At 37.9% G+C, this 22,522-nt stretch overlaps 1 protein-coding gene across 7 annotated transcripts in view; it reads right to left on the minus strand.

Annotated features, from left to right (window-relative positions):
- Window positions 1-22,522, minus strand: part of LOC145993902 (transcription factor GATA-4-like) — a 268,504-nt gene that overhangs the window by 176,114 nt on the left and 69,868 nt on the right. For all 7 annotated transcript variants that reach the window (XM_083129810.1, XM_083129807.1, XM_083129809.1 and 4 more), the window contains exon 2: window positions 15,060-15,101. The gene's annotated coding sequence lies outside the window, so the exon portion shown is untranslated. The remainder of the gene's footprint in view (window positions 1-15,059; window positions 15,102-22,522) is intronic.

Raw genomic sequence — 22,522 nt, forward strand, 5'->3', positions numbered from 1 at the left:
TTGTTGCGATTTGTCAAAAGTGGCGTGAGATAAATATATTCAATCCATCAATCTAACGGACAGTGTCTGAACTAAAGATTCCGGGTTTGAAATTGATTAATAACGATCACTGGTTGAAGAATTGTATCCAAACGGCATCGAAATGAGTTTTCATGGAAATTATGACCATACTGTCACAGTTGCACGACCGACTTTTCACGCCATTTGTATAGCGCTAGTAGGCTAATGTCTGTATTAACTTTTCAAACATAAGTGAATGTTCTATCATAGAATCTAGTTGTGAATGCGAAACACAAACACCACCTAGTGGCCTGGTGTGCAAGCTTTAAAGCTGCATAAACAGTCGTAAGGAAAAGCAGATAGCTACATGTATTTGTAATAGCCAGTAACCATCGGACTCTTTCCTACTGCACGATAAACGTTCTCTGCACACTAGCGCACATGCGGCAAAAATGCATACTAATTGCAATCAACAGCTGACGCGACGTGACTCGCACCAGTAAGTCATGCAACACTCATCAAGTTAAAGCACGGGGGAAAAAATCTACAAAAGCGATATATAGTAATAATACAGCGATTTTAGCGATGCCGAGTAAAGTCTATGTTGGAGTGAGTGAATTCATAATATTTATATCACAGTTTTCCTTTAGAAAAATTCATAAAATTTGCGATATATTACTACGCACGGAGTTCAAGTTTTACGAAATGATATTTTTTTTATCTCTTTGGAGTTTTAAGGAATATATTCTTTTTTAATAGCCAGTGTCTTATTTTAACATTTTTATGGATCTGAAGTTTTGAGGAAAAGTTTTCCAAAGAATATGAAGAAACCTGACCAACGCAACGTCCATCGAACCACCAAGATATAACCAGAGTTTGGGTAAGTTACTAAAGAATGTGACACGTTACAGTTACTTTGCTTCAAAAAAGTAAAGCGTTATAGTTGCTTTGTCAAACAAGAAGTACATTTAAATGTTTGCACAAACATAACATCTGTTATCTATTGTGCACGTTTCCCCAGTGAAACTAACTTTACATGCAAGATTTTAAAACAACACATGTTTCCTACTGACCAAAAAAATCCACCAATTTTGGATGTGTCACAGTAAGCTAAGTAAAGTAACGGATTACCGTTACAAGTTTTATTTTAATTTGAGTAACGTATTAATAACGCAAGTAATCATACCGATAAAGTTGTGCGTTGCGTTTGACTCCCAACTGTGACTATAACAAATCTTTAAATATAATAGAGTTGAGAATAAATAGCGATCTCCAACAATTCAATCGTTGATGCAAAAAATTAACGGTTATTATCTCTTGAAACTTGTAAAACAATTTGTAACATTGAAATTGATTGATTAATTGAGTTGGTGATTTAAGTCCACTTTATGCACAGTAAGGCTAATTGGTACTGGACCTACAGTTTAACATGGGATCCGAATCAATATGTGCCGGGTATCGAACCCATGAACCCTTGATTACAATGCAACGACTCTACCACTACGCCATTGGGAGGCCTTAACATTGAAATTAAAGCACATAGGATGACCGCTAGAAAGCAAGTAATTTATCCTCCCTCTTTCCTTCCCGGAAGTTTGTTAGTTCTCAATTTTTTATCACCTCAAATTCTCAATATTTGACGTTCCGAGTTCCCCAAAATCAGAGTAACCGATGACCTAGTGTTATGGCAAGGTCATTAGTAAAAAATAACTTCCTTCTCTTCTTTCAGTATTAAATTTAAGCACCAAATGTATAATTGAAAATTATTTTTGATACAAACTGTAAGTTGAGAAAATTCCACAGGTGTTGGAATCAACTAATTAAAATATATTTCAATTGTTCTTTCGTAGCATTTCATTTAGTTTGGGCCAATGGCCTTGCAACTATGTTGTGAATGAGAAACTTCCCATTTCAGCTTCCAAAGATGTGCACGGCAAGTCAAAGAACTGCTGACTAGAAAACAAATAGTCCTAATTATTTACCCAAATCGGAAAGGAAGTGAGACTGTTGTGCTTTAATGAGATCTACAGACTTTATACAGTTCATTCCAGTCGAAACGCACTTGAAAGAGACAAGTTGTAAGGGAAAGTAATTTTCGCTCTCGCCGCCAGGTGTCAGGCGCAGGAAAATGTCTTCATGTCAGCCAACAGGAGGCTTGTAACGAGCCCTGCAGGTGCTTGGCGCGTGGCACGGCGGTGGAAGAATTCAACAGCGAGTTCAACGATTGTTTTCAAACGTTCTGGCGTAAATCATCAGGCGACTTTTGTCTTTCTTCCGAACACCAGCGGATAGAGTGAAGCATGGTCGTATATGCGGAAATAATGGATTCGACTTTCAATAGTCCGAGGATGGTAAAATTTAAATACCTGTACTGATGGTAAGATGGTTAAGAATTACATTATTATTGTTTTTAAACAGTTTCCATAAATATATCTATGTGCATGTAAATTAAAACATTCTGTTTGTCACTATGCGCATTTAGATTAATATTTTCAAATCACCTATCTGTGCATTTTCATTGCTTTGAAAATTTATGCGATTTATTGCTTTTTTACAGTTTAATTTTAACTAATTCTGAAACTCTTATTCGAACGTTTGAATAAAATAACATGATTGAACTTTATTATAAGACCATCCATTACGTTTGTAGACCACCTCTAAAGATGGGCGCCGGGAGAAGGGGGGGGGGGCTAAAGGTTAATAACAAAACAGAATAGCAATACATTTCAGTACACTAACTACATGAAATGTAAATAGATATTGAAAACAGTTGTACTGGATATTCACTCATCTGGTGGATTGAGTAGAAAAGTCTCCTCCAGGATATAATAATTTGGAAAGAGTTTGGTTTATTATTATTACGTAGATTATAATCTTAGTTATTGTACGGTATAATTATAATTGTTATTAATTCTACCATTCAAGTTGGAGCAATGGTTTGACCCATCCCCACAAAAATATCTGGCGACGCCCGATATTCAAACCACAGACTTAGAAATCGTCGTAAATAAGAATCGGAATCTTATGACTTAGGCAAGGTATTTAATGGCCTAAAAATACTAAAACAAGTGACCTAAAATGTAAAGACATAATATTTTTTTTAAAAAACATTCCTCTAATATTAGGGTAGTTCATTAACAGGCAATGAGTTAATTTTGTGGGAGCAATTTAATGGATGACAGCGCAAAATGTTTAAATTTACTATAACTTGTTGAGGAAGGTGGGTCACAAGAACATGGCACAGTGTTAAATAAAAGCAGAAATACTCAGTAATAAATAAAATCACACTGGCTTCCAGAAAAGTGTTCATTACGTAAATAAATAAATTGCCAAACAATGCTCCATCCTTGGAAAATGACGAAAAATGCAAAAATTAATAAATTATTGCCTTTCCCTAACAGATTATTTCATGATACACATTCTTACATATTCGTGTAATAGTGTTAAAAAAAATATTCAAAATTAAATTTTATGCACTAGGTATAACCTATACTGTCTTTAAAATTACTTATAAAATACCCTTAACATTATTTTAAAATTAATTTAATAACTATAAAATTACTTCAGATATTAACACAGTTCGAATTTTTCGTAAATGACTCAAACATCCATGTACTTGTAGAAAAAGTGCTTGAATACTTGATATTTGATGTTTCTTTAACTACTGAAGTTATAGGGAAATATAACAGGTACAATTGTAGTTCTTAGAGTGGCGTACGCTGTCTCCAAGATCTGGATTAGCTCACTATGACCATAAACGTGCGCACAGGGGGCAAGAGGGGGCAATTGCCACCGTAATCAAGGACGTTCGCAGATTTTTTCCACAAAGGGACAAGCAAGGTATTTTTCCATGGGGCATATTACCCCGATACTAGTGCTGTCCCCTCAAAAAACACCACTTGAATTTGAAATTATCGCGTTCCTGCGTCCCCATTACATAATAATTAATGTAAATTACTGTGACTGAATTCAAATTATACGTGAGAAATATATACTTTTACCTTCGTTTCCGAAGGTGGTGTGGTCATCCTTGCCCCCTTTCCAGACGTTACATGTCCCTATATTATTATACTTTCACCTAGAAATTTAGTGGATACGAATCTCATCGCTGTTATTAAACAATATTATACTCTAAAAGAAAATGGTGCAACCACAAGGGGGCAGGGGGGCATTGTGTCTTGCCTTCTGCCTTTTCCCAACCTTAGACGGAAATCAATTGTAGGGGGGGGGCAAACATTGAAGTAAAAGAAAGCAAGACTAGCAGAATCTACGAGGAGCAGGATAAAAGGATACTTAAGATGGAATTAGTTTTCACGTCCTTCTTGCATTATTTGTTCCAGATGGCCACGATCACCTGCAGGGGGGCACAGAGGGGCAATTGTCCCCTCGACTTTAAATTTTATACAAATAAAAGTACATTTCGTAAAATTTTCTTACTCGCTTCGCTCGCAATATCTACTTAAATTGCAGTCTTGTCAAGTTCAGAACCGTATATAGGAAGCGGTGGGAGTTGGCCCTGGGCGCCGAACAATCTGATTGAGAAAAATTGTAAAAGAGAATGCCATGGCGTCCCATGAAATTTTCTGCTCCCTGTTTAATCAATACTGTTTTCAACTTGCAAAAATTTGGATCGAAAATGTTTCTTGCTCGCTTCGCTCGCACTTCCCTTTCTCCAATGCATTCTAAATTACCAGAGAGAAGTAAGAACAAATAAGTACTTCAGACAGTTGGTGCTATAATAGTTTGGTTTGGAGGAAAAGGAGCGCTCACATTTCAGAGACAATTTATATAATTTTTGCTGTTGGTTTTTTATGGGGCGGATGAATAGATTATTTAATGTATTTAAATAATATGTTTATATATATATATATATATATACACACACACTGTATATATAATACACACACACGCGCGCGCAAACACGCATATATATATATATATATATATAGCCTATATACATCAATGTAAAAAACTAAAACAGAGATAAAATGAGGTTTTTCTTTCCCGACTGAATTTTCAAGGCTTTTGCCCCTCCCTTAATCTGAGGGTCTGCGCACGCCTATGACTATGACACGTAGTTCTATATAGGACATGGAGGAAGAGAGAAGGCTACTAGTAGGCTCAGGTAAATCCCCGTATAAGCATAAGTGGTTAGACACATCCATTTTGCCATCCCAACGGCAGCCAGGCTGCAAGAATTCAGGTTGCCAACTTTAGAATCGCCATTATTTTCATATTAAAATGAGTAAATTTATTCACAGTTTCTAATGTTTTTCTTCTGCATTTTACTCTTTAGGCTTCGCAGATAGCCATGCTAGCCTACAATATACGCTCCTGAGTTTCTATTTACAACTGTCTATGACGTTACTTCATCTAGGACCGTAAATTTGACCATGAACGTTTTTACAGTATTAAAGGCACTACATACTTAACTGTAGCCTAATGTATACAACTTTAATGATTCCTAAAGTATAGTGTGTTCGGGGAGAAAAAGCACTTAAGTCACAGACTATGATTTCACCACCCTGCATTTTTTAAAACATAAATTCGGATGTCGTGTTACGTCATATATTTACTGAAAATGCAAGAAGTCACCTGCAAAATTTCTCTCTTCACGGTCCCTACCTCCCACTTTCCCCAATCCTCGGTCATTCCCTTTGCGTAGGATCTAGTTTTACCTTTCATTTCGCTTTTCGTCTTCACGTAACATACCGATGGCCCTTGTAAAACTCTAGACGCGAATGAGATCAGACTCTTTGGGGCTTGTCGAGAGCAAGACACGCCGTAGTGTCTCGTTCGAGATTTTGGTACAACATTGAAAACCAGACATACTAAGTGGTTATCCACTTTATGGTGCGACGGTGAAAACTGCACTTGTTTTGTACACTTCACATTGCACAACATCATTAACAGCAAAAGCCCAAATTACCTCTTTTAGAAATTAAACTTCAGAAACAAAATTCACTCACATTCAACCAGAAATGATGCCAGTTTTAGCTTACCGCGTTGCAGAACTGCAGCTTATCAGGCCTCTTTCAGTTACGCAGCACCCAAGGTTTGGAACGCATTACCGAATCTCATGAAACATCAAAACTTGAAACGTTTTCGCGACATGCGAAGCAATATCAATCAACATATGAATAATCAAAAATTCCTGAGAGTTACCAGAAATCATTGTCATATCACTTTTAACTTTCTTCAACTAATTTTATATTTTAATTCACTGCTCAAATTGTTTCAATTTGTCTTTATTTTTATTGTATTTTATTGTCTTTTCTTGTTTAATTTCCTTTGTAATCTTTAATTTTATCTTTATCGTAATCTGTACTTTTAGATTAGGTGGTTGACCAGCAATAGCTGAACCTCGCACAGCAATAAATTCAATTCAATGTGCCTGGCAACTTGAAGACAAATCATTTTTTCAGCGAAAAATGCAGGCTCGACTAGGACTCGAACCCGGGTCTCTAACATACCGTGCACTGAGCTATCGAGCCGGCCTGGCCTCTCCTGATTTTTCGCTATCGCTGTTTTACCTGCGTGGAATCGTCTGTCATCTTCTGGGTGTGCCTAATCTTCAATAATTCACATTTTGTTTATAGCATTTGCAAAGTTATTCCATTAGTGGAAATTGTGAATCTGTGCTGTGTGGTTGCAGGATAAAATTCTGCTTTTCGTGGGTTTGTAGCGTCGAAACGAGGCGTCAAACTTAAAGAAGATCTAGAAAAGTTATGACATCTCGATGCTCTGAAAATTAGTGCTGTAACATGCTGTAGGCTACCTATCTGCTTATGCTGTATTTGCACTTGGAGAACAAGATAGATATTTACAAATCTAGACGAGACAAAGAATCGAAATACATTTCGAGACAAGACCGAGGCACCGCCAAACCTCGCCTTGATACCATCGCTAATGCAACTTTACGGTCTTAATCCTTTTAGTTTCTTGGAGATAGCCTGTGGCGGTTTTTCCACTTGTGCCAGGCTCCAACGAAAGTGACAGTGCTGCCAACTAGCGCCAGGGCACGGAACAGAGTTGTTACGCGTGGGAAGCAGGTGAAGCGAAGGGGGGAGGGGAAACACGGCCCAAGCAATTAGTCGATAAAACATCGCCGCCGCGATCGCCATGGCAACCAGCCGGATGTGCGCGTCACAACCGCGACTTTCCGGCCCCACCACGGACGTGACGTAATTCCAGGCAAGGACCGTCGAGCGGAATGGCTCGAGCTTGTTCGTCCAGGTAGCGGAGGGAGGGGAGGGGGAGACAAAAGCGTAAATGGATCCTGAATGTCACCAAGGTAATAATGCGTCTGCGCTCTGGGGATGGGGGGAGGTTTCGGTGCGTGGGGTGTAGGAACGGGAAAGTTCCCAAGCTTTTTCTTTTTTGTAAGGACTAGACGGCGTATTGAACTGACTGACTGATTTGATGTTTTAAGTCCACTTTATGCACAGTAAGGCTAATCGGGACTGGACCTACAGTTTAAAGTGGGATCCGAACCACTTGTGCCTCCACCGGGTATCGAACCCGGGACCCCTTGATTACAAGGCGACGACGCTACGGCGTATTGAAGATAGAATTTAAATGCCTTTAATTCCTGTAATTGGAGACATGTTTCTTTTAGGAACGTAATCCGTAATTTTTATTTAAAAAAGAAATGTAAGGGCACAAATCCCACTTTAAACGGTATGTCCAGTCAGTAGCGTACGCAGGATTTTATCAAGGGGGTGGTATTTCTAAACCTTTCTCGAAATTCACATTACCATTGTTTTATTACACTTCAATCAAATAATAATGCTCATAATTAATAAATAGTACTTATAATTAATTAATTGGTTGATTTACTACAAATAATACTACTAATACCACTACTACTATTAAGTAGTCGAGATCAACATAAATATAGTATTTTATGAAAGTAATAGAACGAAATTACTTTCTAGAAGTAATGTAGAACCAGAACACAAAACTCCATATATACAGGGTGGCCCACGGGATATAGCCCATTATCATTTGGCAACCGTGCTAAGACCTGGGCACCCTCGAACATCTACTTCAGGTAATCTTACAACAGGATGGAACGTTGGCAAGTCCAGATCCACATTGAGGCAGTGGAGGAATTCGGAGCTGTCCCGCGCCATGCACCGTGGAAGAGACCGCCATTTCCCTGTTCCAGACAGAAGGACAATTTCCCGGTGTGATAAACCAATTTCATCAATCTGGTTCGGTAATCAATGTGAAGCCTGCAGGGCCTGAAAGGACAGACAATTCGAACGCCAGAGAATATCGAACGTGCACGTGTAGCTCTGCAACAAAGCCCAAAGCGATCAGTTCGTCGTCATTCCAGAACATTACAAATCTCCCACACATCCCTCCAGAGGATTGTTAAACAGGATTTAAAGTTTCATGATTACAAAGTGCAAATGGCTCAACAATTACGGCCGGTAGAAAGTGAGCAGGCGGAGATTCTGCACAACCTTTTCGGACAGAATCAACCATGATGATGCAATACTGCCCCATCTTGTGATGTCTGATGAGGCAAAATTTCATCTTAACGTTTTGTGAATAAACAAAACTTCCGCTATTACTCTGACACTAACCCACAACTGATTCATGGACGGTCCTAGGCAGCCCAAAGGTCAACGTCTGGTGTGCTATTGGACTGTCCAGTGGAATCATTGGACCCTATTTTTTTTTTTTTTAAGAAAACGGGCGTACAGTGAGTGTTAATGCTGTTCGATATGTGGACATGATTAACAATTTCTTCATTCCACAACTGCAGGGACAAGGTCTTCGAGACACGACATTGTTTCAGCAAGATGGTGCTACGCCCCATACGGCCAATGGAATTTTACACGAATGTCCTTTGTAATAACTTTAGTGCAATAATGATAACTGAAAGTTGGTTAGCAGATTCCCACGAGAATAGTGAACTTTTCGATGAAAGATATGTTGTATATAGGAGGGACCGAAGCAAAAAAGTGTCTGGTAAAACAATGGGTGGTGGTGTAATCATTGCAGTGAAATCAAACGTTAAGAGTGCATTAATAGATTCGCCGTGTTTACATCCGAATATAGACTGCATTTTGATTAAACTATGGTTAAATGGACTAGGAACTGTATATATTTGCGTTGTGTACATAGCACCTGGTAGTAACAAAGACACATACACTTTATTATTTAGGTTCATAGAAAAGCACTGTCAACCTGGTGACGCTAAACACCTGATAGGTGGGGACTTAATCTGACAGATATAACTGGTAGCAATTACAATCTAACTAGTTCATCAGCAACAACGTATTTCGATTTAAACAACTTTATTAATGTATATCAACTAAAAAGCTTGAACGACATTAAAAATAGCAATGGGAAAACACTCGATTTGTTTTTGATAAATGGGCAGGGAATAACAGTAACACGAAACACACAGCCGGTAGTTCCTGAAGACACACACCATCCCTCGTTGCTAGTAGATATTAATTATGTCAAAGAAAGCCGCGACAAAACTTGTCATAAGCTACAGTACAACTTTAGTAAAGCCGACTTTCCATCAATCTATCACAAGCTGCTTAACACGAACTGGGATGTATTGAAAACAAAAAATGACGTTGATCAAGCTACAGACGTGTTTTATGAAATTATATATAAAATATTCGATGAATGTATCCCCTTAAAGAAAAGCCGCAAAAGACAGTACCCGTGTTGGTTTACGAGCAGCATTATTAAAAATATAAATAGGAAACATTATCACCACAAGAAGTGGAAAAAACAGGCGGGAGACTTTCGATACCACTACAATAAATTTAGCGAATTTCGAACAATAGTTAGTAAGGAAATTATTGATGCATACAACAGTTATGTTGCCAATTCGGAAATAAATATTGCAAAAGATAGCACCCAGTTTTGGTCGTTTGTTACAAATAAACACAGGAAAAGTAACAAAGATCCTGTATTGTTCCAAGACAAAGTGTTGTCAGACCGACTATCAGTAGTCGAAGCTTTTGCACAGCATTTTCAGTCGGTGTATAAAAAAGATCCCCCTAGATATGACATGAAAGTATTGCCTAACCATAAACAATATGAAACTTTGGATAATCTTAATATTACAGAGATACGAATTGAGGACGTAGAAAAAGCAATTAAAAACTTAAAACCTAAGAAATCAGCCGGACCAGACAAGATACCTCCCTATGTAGTCAAAGGTTGCAGTAACATATTGAAATACCCGTTATATCTCATTTTCAATTTTAATTCTTGCAAAACACAAATTTCCTGAAAAATGGAAAGCCACGGCAATTTGTCCACTTCCCAAAAGTAATAACACTAATGACGTACAAAACTACCGACCAATAAGTATATTATCAGCCCCAGCAAAAATATTCGAAAAAATCATGCACCGTTACATATTTACCCACGTAAAACCTGTAATATCATCGTTTCAGCATGGCTTTGTACCACGTAGATCGGTGTTGACCAATCTCTCCGATATTACCAATTTTATTAGTTCAACATTGGACGAAGGAGGTCAGGTTGACGTAATATATACCGACTTTTGCAAAGCGTTCGACTTGGTTAACCACGATATTCTATTAAGTAAATTAGCATGCTTCAATATTTCTGAACCACTGCGTCAACTGTTCGCTTCCTATTTGCAGAACCGTAAGCAGTACGTAACGTATAAAGGCCACACATCCGACGAGATAAGAGTCACCTCAGGAGTACCTCAGGAGTCTAACCTTGGGCCACTTCTTTTCACATTACTTATTAACGATTTGCCGGATTCATTTGAAAACTCATCAAATTGCTGTTTGCAGATGACCTGAAATTTTACAGGAAAATAAGCAAACAAGATGACAGTGTGCAACTTCAAAATGATGTTACAAAGTTAGAAACGTGGACAAAAATCAATGATTTAACACTAAATATCAGTAAATGTCATTATGTAAGATATACTCGAAAGAAAAACCCAGTTGAATTTCAGTATCAAATATGCAACAATACTCTAGGAAGAAATTTTACAGTCAAGGATTTAGGGGTTATTTTTTATTCAAATCTTACTTTTAATAAACACGTAGAACAAATAATTAGTGAAGCGTTCAAGAACCTTGGGTTTATTCTTAGAATGGGGAGGGATTTCAAGAGTATAGAGACACTAAAAGTTTTGTATTATTCATATGTAAGACCCAAACTCGAATATGCATCTGTTATATGGAATACAGACACAGCAAAGTACAGTGTAGCAATTGAAAGAGTCCAATCGAGATTTCTTAGATTTTTAAAATACAAATTTCAGAAAGTTTACCCCACATTATAACACTACGACAACCTAATATATGAATGTCGGTTTACAAAGCTGTGTCACAGAAGAAGGTTACATGAAATAGTATTCTTGTGGAAATTGTTAAATCACGAAATAGATGCTGAACATCTACTCTGCCAGATTAATTTTCGAATTCCGTCGTCGAAAACTAGACTAAAGAATGAAGTTTTCCTTATAAAAAAGGCTAGATCCGAAATTAAAAAGAAATCTCCATTGTGGAGAATGTGCACCAGTTACAATAACTTGCTAATCAAGAATAACACCATTGACATCTTTTCTATGAACCTAAGGGACTTCAGTAAAGCCACTATTAACACAATGGCCTAAGCTTAAACACATAAGTTTGTATTTAAATTGTGTGATAAAGTGTATATATATATAAAAATATTTTTAATATTTTATATATATATATATGTATGTGTATGTGTGTATGTGTATATATGTATGTCTATATATATATATACATATATATGTATGTATGTATATATGTATATATATTTATATATAATTTCTATCTCTATATTACAGAAATATATGTAATTGTAATGACTATGTATCCTTCATATGGGCTCTGTAATTAGGTATGTACCTGTTGAGTTCATAAATAAATAAATAAATAAATAAAAAGATGTCAATAAATTGAACTGAAGCGCCACTTTCCACATCGATTAATCTCACGATTTGGTGATATTGAATGGCCTGCGAGATCACCCGATCTCTCCGCCCATGGTTTTTTTTTTTTTTTGGGGCTACCTAAAGAACAAAGCGTTTTCACGCCGTCTCCGTAATATTGATGAGTTGAAAGCCACAATCCAGGAAGAGATTGCGGTAATCCCTCCGGAAATGATTCAGAACGTCATGAGAAGCTTTCACGAACGTCTTCAGCAATGCATCGATGTAGATGGAGGCCATTTGGCTGATGTTATTTTCCAAAAATAGTGTTTGTCATGTAAGTTTCAAAGTGTGATTATAAGTAATGGCAATATGTGTACAACTGATATGTATGTCTGCTGTTGATATAAATATATGCTACACATATACAGTTTTATATTGTACTATATCCCGTGGGCCATATATATATGATATATCTTAAAAACACTCAATCTTTACATGGGAAAAAATCCTAAAATTCGAAGTTACTGAACCGAAGAAAAAGGTCACAAAAATAAATTTACACGATAACATATTCACTTGCCGCTTCTAGACTTTTTTATACTTAATACTTAGTATCGAGTCGTTATTTACTTCAAGGGTGTTATTTGAAGGAGGATGACGGGGAGTTTTACCCTCTTGTTTCGAAATCCTCAGCTCTTTGGGCACTTTGGGAAAACACATGGCTATAACTTATACACAGAACCCAAAACGTTTCATTGACATATGTTGACTCCAATTACACATTGACGTGCATAAACTGCAAATGATGCAATTTTTAGTGTTTCAAAATATACACAGAAATTCATAAAAGGGCACTTTTATCAGCTGATGTTCCGTGTGATGCACTAAAATGCATCAATTGGGAATATCAGACAATATCATTTCAAAGATAACAAAATTTCACTTTTAATGCATCAATGTGTAATATTGTAATATTTAGTGCATCATATGGAATGTGTTATTGGAGTCATGTCAATTGACACGTTTTAGGTTCTGTGTGTATATAAGAGAAGTATCGCGATAGCTGCAGAGTTGTTACTCAAATCTCACTCTCCCACTTGAAATTTTCCATGTATACCACACTGTTTACTTCAATATTGCAATCCTTCTTACCAGTTAATGGGCCGGCCTTGAATTTCGTTTAAAAAGTACGGATTTTTTTTGTGAACTTTTCCCGAAACTGGCGTTTTTTATCAGGGCAGCGCGGCCAACTATACCCCCACCGTGGACATAACACTGCTTCTTATAATTAACTAGCTGATTATAAAGCGTTGCCCGGGTGTTTAATGAATTCTAACTATAGCGTAAAATGTAACTAATTTTATTTACAAGTATTTAAAAGTATAAGTACAGTATACAAATTATGAAGAAATATCCCTTACAAATTCACTATAATATAAATTTAACAACAATTTATGAACATTTTTACTTCCACCTCCAGGAGCAAGAATAAATAAATTGAACGGCATTCGGAATGTCACTTTTCATCTTAGCGACCCCGAAAACTATGGATTCCACACTAATATCGGTTGTTTTACATGTCACCCCCACTCCTAGGGGTGCCTGAGGTGTCTTGGAGTTGAACGGCATTGGAAGTGTCCCTATTCATCTTATCGACACCAAAAACTATGGACTCAACACTAATATCGGTCGTTTTCGATTATTTTTACATGTCACCTCCTTCCCACCCCCACCTCTAGGGGTGCCAGGGGTGTCTTGAAGTTCAACGGCATTGGGAGTGTCACTATTCATCTTAGCGACCCCCAAAACTATGGATTCCACACTAATATCGATCTTTTCGATTATTTTTGCACCTTCCCACCCTCACCCCGTAGGGGTGCCAGGGGTGTATTGGAGTTTAATGGCATTGGGAATGTCACTATTCATCTTAGCGAACCCGAAAACTATGGATTCCACACTAATGTCGGTCGTTTTACATGTCACCCCTTCCCACCCCCACTCCTAGTGGTGCCAGGGTGTCTTACCCCGCACAGTATATCTTTCGAGATTGCAAGTGATACGTGTTCCAAGTTTGGTTGAAATCGCTCCAGGCGTTCGAGAGTTATGCTGGAACAAACATACACACACACACGTACATCCATTTTTATACGAAGGACGTTCAAGTCAATCGGGGACTTTTTTTTCTTCCAGGTTTAAATAGACGCCTAGGCTGGAGGTTTTGTATGCAGTAGGAACTGGCAACTGTGTGCTGTTACTGGTAGGCGGCGCTCATATCCCACGCTTCTGCATAGACCGTTATTCAAGATGGCGGACAACAGTATGAACGTCTACATGGAACAGCGTGTTGTGATGAAGTTTTTAGTGAACGAGGACAGAAAACCTGCTGAAATTTACAGAAGACTTCAGGCTCAGTACGGTCATGAGACACTCTGTCGCAGTAAGACATTTGAATGGTGTAAGCGCTTCAAAGATGGCCGTATCTCTATTACTGACGATCCCGGTCGTGGTGGATCACAGCCCACGGCAGTCATTCCTGGGAACATATAGCGCGTGGAATGTGTCTTTTTGGATAAACAGGGGATTATTCACGTTGATCTTTTACCCCATGGTGTCACTATCAACAGTGAGTATTACTGCCGTGTTCTGCGTGATGTGCATAAGAGTTTACGGAAGAAACGTCCGGGTTTCATCACAAAGGGTGTTCTCTTTTTTGCAAGACAATGCACGACCGCATACCGCTCAACGCACATTCCAAACATTCCAGGAAATCGGCTGGTGGATATTACCACCCCCACCACCCCCTATAGTCCTGACTTAGAGCCAAGTGATTTTCACCTGTTTGGACCCCTGAAGGAATTCCTTGCAGGGAAACATTTCAACACTGATGATGAAGTGAAGAATGCTGTCCTACAATGGTTCCGCCGTAATGATAAATCTCTCTATGCCGAATCATTCCAGGCGTTAGTTAAACGCCGGGATAAGTGTATAACTGTAGCAGGAGGTTATGTGGAAAAATAAATCCAGTTACCACACTTTGAAATTTGTTCTTCTATTTCTTAAAAAAAAAAGTTCCCGATTGACTTGAACGACCCACGTATATTATATTTAGAAAAATATGTTTCAAACTTACCGTTAATATTTTGGTGCCTCTATGATGGCGCTGTAAAAACCCCTGTAAGTAAAAATGAAATAAAATATATAAATATATGAACAGTATATTCTGTACAATATACAAAAAAATGTTTAATATTATGAAAGTTTTATATTTTTATAACACCTTTTCTTTCGCGACATTAGCAACTTTTATAATCTATTTGACAAAAATGCATATGGCGAATTCAAATGCAAAATCATTTAAACTATGGTGACCTAACGTTACAAATAGTTAAAGTTTTATGTTAACAACAAGGAAAAGTTATTCATTATCGTACGAACCCAAGTACAAATTTCTGTACCTCTTGATTGCATCATGAAAACTGAAATAGATTTTGCTGTGTTATTAAAACAGATCCAGCCGCACCATACTTAGATGTTAAAATCGTCCAGATTACAGAATAACAATAGAAATACAGACGGATATTTTGTATTTTAAATAAGGTAAATATCGGAAGGTAGCGTTTTTGGTGTATAAAACTAACATCTGTGTGTGTTTTATCAGTTGGCCATTTTTAACCCTTTCTAATCACTGTGTAAGCTACAGTTTTTTAGATTATGATGCAGGACTCAACATGGTTGTTACGTCATCACTTCTCTGTAATTAGATGATCACCTTTGAAAATTGTGCGTGGTTAAAGGGAGGGGGGGCGCAGTGATAAAAGGACAATTCACTAATTTGCTGAGCACTATAACTGCTGTAAATATCGAGCCATGTACCTGAAATTCAATCTGCTGCAAGATACCTCGAAGGTCTAGAATGGTATTATACTTAAGCCCGTACTAAAGGACTAAAGGCAATTTTGTGGTAAATTTTCGATAACAGATGGCAGCACCGTTTGTCATGGCAACCGAGGGCCATGTTGCCAGATCTCCGTGTAATCAAGGTAGATACATACAGGTTGGTCGATTAGGGTACTCCTTGATGGGATATGACGTCACGTTGGTAGCAGATTTTATTAAAAAATCTAAGTAGATGTGGAGCAACGTAATTGTTTATCATGAGATCTTAGTTGTATGTTCTTATTTTTAAAAAAAAAACAATTTGGGGCAATTCAATATGGTGGGCGATAAACAGAGTTTTCATATAATGCGTCAGCTTCAAATCCTGCTGATGTTTGCCTACTTTATACGAAACGAACTTCTCGCTAATTTTAGATCATTAGTCGAGCTACAAGTTTCTAGTGAAGAATTTGTAATACAGTGCATCGTTTGGGAGAGGCAGGGATACAAATGGGGGCAAGTCACCAATGTGTTGACCACGCCACGTAAATGTGATCTTTTGATCTGAAATGTTCACATGAAGACTGATCTGGCATTGCATCGGAACAAAATAAATGAAAGAGAAAAAAATGTTTGGAATGACGATAAAATAGTTTTTTGTAACCAAATATTTGTTTAAACATGTGAAATAAATTATTCGTTCACCAGAACCAAATTATTTTAGTAATCGAGTACATTTGTTTAAGAGTCTAAAAAAACCCGTCAAAATCACCCAAATTTAGTGAAGGTGGTAGCCTTATTTTGATTGAATTCTATTTCGCCTAATGGTTTATCAGCACCCATCAATCGATCTGAAAACTGTCCGCCATTTTAGGCGAAACAGGATATCCTGTTTCGCCACTCCCATTTCGCCTAAACCGGTTGGAACAGAAATATTGCGAATGAGTGAAATTTTGACGGTGTTTGATGTTAGCTATCGTAAACACCAAACAATTCGTAATCACATGAGAAAAATAGTCAGGTGTGTCGGTTGCATGAGCTAAAAATTCAGCAGACAATAGCCTTAGTCGCATGAGGCGCTAATTAAGGATCTGTTACGTTATTCTCATTATATTGTATTATTAACCTAACCTTAAGTGATAATTAACAAAACAAAGCACGTATCTCCATGTTGAGAGACCGTTCATTAAGAAACAAAAAGGAAAAGGGGAAGAGAAACAAAAATGCAAAGAAATAGAGAAACAAAGAGGCAAAGAAAAAAATAAACAAAAAGGGAAAGAAAATGAGAAAAAGGGAGAAAAAGGGAAAGATAAAGAAAAAGAAGTGAAAGAGAAAGAAGAAGGGATAGAGAAAGAAAAAGAGAAAGAAGGGAGAGAAAGAGAAAGAAGAAGGGAAAGAAAAAGAGAAAGAAGAAGGTTAAGAATAAGAGAAAGAAGAAGGGAAAGAAAAAGAGAAAGCAGAAGGGAAAGAGAAAGCAGAAGGGAAAGAAAATGAGAAACAAAAAGGGTAAGAGAAACAAAAAGGAAACAAAAAGAGAAACAGAAAAGGAAAGAAAAATAAAAATGGAAGGAAAACAAAAAGGGAAAGAAAAAGTTAAACAAAAGGAAAGAAAAGAAAAGGGAAAGATAGATAAACAAAAAGGGAAAGAAATAGAGAAAGCAAAGATAAAAATAAAAAGAACAGAATATGAATAGCAAGAAAACAAAAAGAGAAAGAAAAAGAAATAAACAAGAGAGAGAAAGAAAATAAACAGAAACAAAGGAAAAGATAAAAAGAGATAAAAGAGAAAAGTTGAGAAAGAGAAAAATGAGAAGAAAATGATTGAAAGAACAAACTAGAGGAAGAAAGCAAATCTTAGCAGACGTATCGACACAAGCAGATCCACCTGTATGTGTTTCGCTAGAACTAAGGAAATTCTGCGTGGAATAAATAATATAATAAAGTTCGAGTGGCACTATCAGAACTTGGAAGAAACCTTTTTAAAATGCATGCTAAAGGATATTAAAAGTTGAAGGATACATTTTGTGTAGGCCTACTGCTAAATTGCTTCCCTTTTTTGTTAGAGCAGGTTACATTATACACTTCTCATTATTATTACATCATCACATGACTTTATGTCCTACAATTATGATATGAAGGTTAGGGTTGGAGCAAGTACCGCCGTATAATTGCAACATCTGAAGCAGTCCCTTATCATGAAAAGCAACATTTTATGACAAGAAGTACCCTGATTACAATTCCTCCACAACAATGCTGCAATGACATAAAAAAACACAAAGAACAGGTTAGTTATCGTCCCTTGCGATAAACAGTATCACTCTAACCTGAACCGAGGTAGGGTAATCTTATCCACGGTTAAATTACAGTAAATTTTTGAGCAACACCTTCCTTAGGCGACTCACGTGGTTTGGTTCGAAGGGAGTGCGTGATGTTGCTCCTCCCTCTAATAATACCACAGAAAAGGGGGGAGGATTCGGTAACGTTAAGAGCAGCCATGATTAATTGAATGGGGTTGCTCCTTCCCAAACTCGTCGATGGAGGCGCCACGTTTGTTGTGTTCAAAGTTGCTGCTCCTGGTTTCTTCAACTGGTGATTGCAAATCCATAGAGTGATTACATCGGCATCGTTGGTTTCCACATGGACACTAGCGTGTAGGGTTACCAGACGCCCACTTTTACCCGTACAAGCACTTTTCTTCGGGTCCTAAAAATGGTCCGGGAGGGTTTTTAGGAAAATAGGGAAATGTCCTCTTTTTTGGAGTATAGACAACTGCTTCAACTTCAAGATTAGTGATAAAATTTTATATTTGTAAATAATTCTTAATATGGATTTCGTGTTCAAGTTAAGTTCAAGAATTAAAATTGTGAGAATAATGATACGCAACACAAAAATTCAGAGCCTAGTTTTGTGTTCTTTTTTTAAAAATATAAAAAGTGATGAAAATGTAAATTCAATTACAAATTATACAGTAGACGTTAACCCGAAACACTGCATTAATATTCTCGTAATCGGTAATGTAAGAGTTTAGTTGTAGCTACGAATTATATTATCTTGCTATTCCATTAAGAGTGTTGTCGAGTGGTATAACATTTGTGTAAAATCTTTTGTGAAATCTAAAAATGTCCTCTTTTTAAAAATTTGTCATCTGGTAACCCTACTAGCGTAAGCCGATGGGGATAATGGGGCTGCAGCCCCCTCCGAAATTGAGAAAATCAACGTTTTCAAATGAAAGCAATGAAGAACTCTGAAACAAAAAAAAAAAACAGTGGTAAATGCAAAACTCCACGTAAAATTACCCCCGATTGCTATTTTTGAGAGTGGAAAGTCCTAAAAATTCGACATAACTTACTGTGTATACGTTCCCCTGTAGAAAGCAGATGTGTGCAGTCAGAGGCCTGCACAAGACCTGGAGCAGACCCGTTCGCGAGACATCGCTCCTAAAATACCATGCAACCTGCGCAACACCCTCGCTTGAGCAGCTTGTCTGGCCACCTGCCCAGATCGTTCCTGGCAGGCATTGTAGACCCGCCGGGTACCCGCAGTCTTACGATACCTAGTAGGTCTCAGTTAGTTCTTTCCATCAACTGCAGGCCCCTCCCTCTGCGTGACGTAGTTACTTCGAGTAGAAACTGCACCGGACCCACACCGTTCTGCAGTGTTGCCAACTGCAATAGATTTTCACTACTTAAAAAAGGGAACTCAAAGCTTCGTAAGCCACATCACCAATGAAATGAGATTTACGACGATTGTTGCTACCCCCCCCCCAACACACACACATTGAAATAGGTTTTCCGTGGCACAGGATCCATAAGTATATGTCGTAAACAACCAATATACGTGTATATAGTGATATAGGGCAGGACTGAAACATGTCACGTTCGACGCTGAGGTCGCGAGTCGAACAACACACTCTTCTACTGCGAACACCAGGGTCGTAGCCAGCCAGGGGCATTGCCGTTACCCTCGTTTGGGGTGGGGGGCGGGGGAAAGTACTTGGATAAACGTGCCAACAACAACAATCACAATAATAGTAATAAAGTAGCATGAAAGGCATTATTATCTTCATAAATCATGCAAAAAGGGGGTAGAAGTCGGTTCTCACGCATTTGTGTTGAAACAGAGGATTGTTAGTTAATAATGGAAAACAAGCACACAAACTGTTTTTGAAAGAAAGAAAGTGCATGATAAATGCATTCCGAATGTACATACATATGGCATGTAAAATTTCCATCTACAATATTTTCTTTTCACATGGAGCGACGTATTACATAATCAATTCATCCAACTCGTAACAAACCAACATTAATAGCAAATAATATCACGGGCCGCCATAGCATTCTGTTTTAAAACTTTTCTCACTTAGATCGTTCGGCGCTCAGGACCGTCTCCCGCTACCCCTTTGCTACGGCATTGAACTTGATGAGACTGTATAATATTTTATAATATATTTCTACTTTCATAAAATTTGAAATCAAGGGGTTGCAATTACCTCTCCATTCCCCCTCTGCAGGTGCCCTTGGCCGTCTGGAAGGAAAATGCAAGAAAAATATGAAATGTAATTCCATCTTGAGTACCCTTTAGCCCTGCTACTCTTTAATTCTGCTAGCCTGTTTTTTCTTGTGCTTTAATGTTTGACCCCCACCCTGACCCCTCCGCTAGACTTAATTTCCGTCCAAGGTTGTGAGCAATGCCCCCTGCCCCCCCTCTGGTTGCGCCACTGCGTGCCTGGTTAAGGCACCATGCAATAAAAAACAATTAGTTTTCAGTGAAAAGATTTTTGTTTGCTCGATCATTCATTTAAATAAATGAAGCTGTAATATTGCGTGCATTTCCTGGCAATAAGATAAAAACTGCTTACAATGAACTGAAATCACTAAGTATATACTGTAAATTCTCCTTAAAACAGAGAGCTCCTCCTAGGACTTCGTAGGATTTAGGAGCTACGTAAGTAGGCAACACTGGCTGCAGCCGTCCACGTGGTGATGAAACACCTGGAGCGACACGCTGCCGGAGGGCTGTTTCCTTCCAGCAGGTTTTGCAGGCGCCCGGGTCTTGTTAAATGCCCAGTTACCTTGTAAGCGCAGAGCGCCTTGAAGACCAAGAACCCGGGTAAAGACGCAAGTCGACTCGTTGCCGTGGGCAGGCGAGCAGGTATACCTGTCCTCACGGGCAAGCGGGCGTGGGTAGGTAAAAGGCACACAATGCAGCCCTTTGTGTGCAGTCACAGTCAACCTCATTGGGATCATTACAACACAGAAGTGTCCGTGACTGTACTATACGCTTTACATTTCCAGCCCCTCCCGAAAAAAAAACCCTGTGTACACCAGTGGACATTGAGGATCATGGGAAGGGGGTTATGGAAATATGGAAAAATTGCCTACTTCATCGCCCTCCACTCCCTTTGATTTGTAATCCCTTTTCTGCTTCTTTTATTTTCTCTCTACCATTCCTTCATAACTGGCGACGATCCTGGAACAAGGTTTTTTTTTGTTTTTTTTATTTTTTTTATTTTTAGCAGCAGCAGCTCGAGACCTAAGTTAGCAAGTCCCAACCGGTCTCTCTTAATTATCTTGTAAAATCATAATTACACTGAACTAATGGGTTGTCTCCTCATTATTTCGGTCCAATTATGATTTGACATGGAAATTCCAGATAACAAGCGAGACTGGTTTGGATTCGTTTAGGTGGGTTTCGTTCATCTCGAAGAAAATCCCAAAATATTCTGCTGTCGGTCTGCCGACATTTTGAAAAAGAGTTCGCCATATTGGATTTCACAAAAACGTTTGCTCTGTGCGAAATACTTATCTTTGCATATTGCGATTTCTTGCAAGTCCGTTCCTCTTGAAACGGACTTTCACTTAATGTAGGAACGATAAAGATACAGATCAACCATCAGCAAGAAGAAAATATTAAGTATTATAAGACTTCTACTCTTAATTTAAACAAAGAATGACACCATGAGTTAGTTATCCATACATCACTTCAATACTGTATCAAGGAGTGACTGACGTATGTAGCTCCCCCAAAAAAACTTTCAAGTACCTTTGCCACCTAGAATAATATATTTCCATGTCTTTGGAGAGTGAATTCATATTCACTAAAATAGTAAAAACAAAATAAGTAATTTGTAGGTCCAAATTCTGTACTGATATTAATTTGCCTTCAAAATGTTGATGTGTGATAAACAAGGGTCCTGGGAAGGGGGGGGAGGATGTGACGTGTACAAATTGCTGTTTTCTTTCAGGATATTCTCAATCCGACACCTATAATCCCATTCAAGAATCTTTAGAGTAACAGGCGGTTGAAACTGCCACAAAATGAGGTTATCCCAGCACTTGTTGATTGTAACTTTTTTATTAGAACGACGGCAAAAAAGACTAATCGGGCGACAAAAACTCTTCGTCTAAATCCATATAGTGTCATATACGCCACTACATAACAATCGTTGACTTGCTTACGGAATAGATCGGCAAGACATTCTATAAAATTGGTAACTTCATTGCAATTGAACTTGAATGAAAACTTCTAATCTGTACAGTACAAGATAATTTAAACAGAATGTGCAGTTTCTTTACAAACTGCGTTTACTTCTTTCCTTTTTTTTAAAAAAAAAGACAGGCAGTAAGATATCTGTAATATGTAGATTATGAAGAATGTGTAATAATTAGATTGTTTTGAGTTTTGAGGCAGCGACCTAAAAATGTATGGGTTTCAAGT

The sequence above is a fragment of the Lepisma saccharinum genome, chromosome 10 (assembly GCF_977018435.1).
Source record: "Lepisma saccharinum chromosome 10, izLepSacc3.1, whole genome shotgun sequence".
NCBI classification, from domain to species: Eukaryota; Metazoa; Arthropoda; class Insecta; order Zygentoma; family Lepismatidae; genus Lepisma; species Lepisma saccharinum.